The following is a 1,314-nucleotide window of genomic DNA, read 5'->3' on the forward strand; positions in this document are numbered from 1 at the left end:
GTTGAGAGGCGAGACCAAAGAGTCAAAGCTCAAAGCACACAAGCACAACTAGGTGAGTACAACCGCATAACAGGTCTCCTACACTTTGCTCTCACAACATATTAAAAATTTAGAAACTTTGATTTCTCCTCATTTAACTTTAAAAAGATGAAATCACTTGTAACGGCAAACTATAGTGACTTCCTTGGCCCATCAAACTGAAACACGTTCCTTAGAGACCCATTACTTGGTTCATTACCCTCAGAGAACTGAAGAGCCTCCATGATTGACTTCCACAGACACACCAACGGCCCGCCCATCACACTTACTCCAACACTAAACTTCCTCCCTTTTAAGGTGAGTCATGTCTCTGGTCACTGTTAAGGTGAGTCATTTCTCTGGTCATTGTTAAGGTGAGTCATGTCTCTGGTCACTGTTAAGGTGAGTCAGGTCTCTGGTCACTGTTAGGGTGAGTCACGTCTCTGGTCACTGTTAAGGTGAGTCATGTCTCTGGTCATTGTTATGGTGAGTTAGGTCTCTGGTCACTGTTAAGGTGAGTCATGTCTCTGGTCACTGTCAAGGTGAGTCATGTCTCTGGTCACTGTTAAGGTGAGTCATGTATCTGGTCACTGTTAAGGTGAGTCATGTCTCTGGTCACTGTTAAGGTGAGCCATGTCTCTGGTCACTGTTAAGTTGAGTCATGTCTCTGGTCACTGTTAAGGTGAACCGTGTCTCTGGTCACTGTTAAGGTGAGCCACGTCTCTGGTCACTGTTAAGGTGAGTCATGTCTCTGGTCACTGTTAAGGTGAACCGTGTATCTGGTCACTGTTAAGGTGAACTGTGTCTCTAGTCACTGTTAAGGTGAGTCATGTCTCTGGTCACTGATAAGGTGAGTCATGTCTCTGGTCACTGTTAAGGTGAACCGTGTCTCTGGTCACTATTAAGGTGAGTCATGTCTCTGGTCACTGTTAAGGTGAGTCATGTCTCTGGTCACTGTTAAGGTGAGTCATGTCTCTGGTCACTGTTAAGGTGAGTCATGTCTCTGGTCACTGTTAAGGTGAGTCATGTCTCTGGTCACTGTTAGGGTGAGTCATGTCTCTGGTCACTGTTAAGGTGAGTCATGTCTCTGGTCACTGTTAAGGTGATTCATGTCTCAGGTCACTGTTAAGGTGAGTAATGTCTCTGGTCACTGTTAGGGTGAGTCATGTCTCTCGTCACTGTTAAGGTGAGTCATGTCTCTGGTCACTGTTAAGGTGAGTCATGTCTCAGGTCACTGTTAAGGTGAGTCATGTCTCTGGTCACTGTTAAGGTGAGTCATGTCTCTGGTCACTGTTA

This window comes from Procambarus clarkii, chromosome 72, assembly GCF_040958095.1.
Source record: "Procambarus clarkii isolate CNS0578487 chromosome 72, FALCON_Pclarkii_2.0, whole genome shotgun sequence".
Taxonomy (NCBI): domain Eukaryota; kingdom Metazoa; phylum Arthropoda; class Malacostraca; order Decapoda; family Cambaridae; genus Procambarus; species Procambarus clarkii.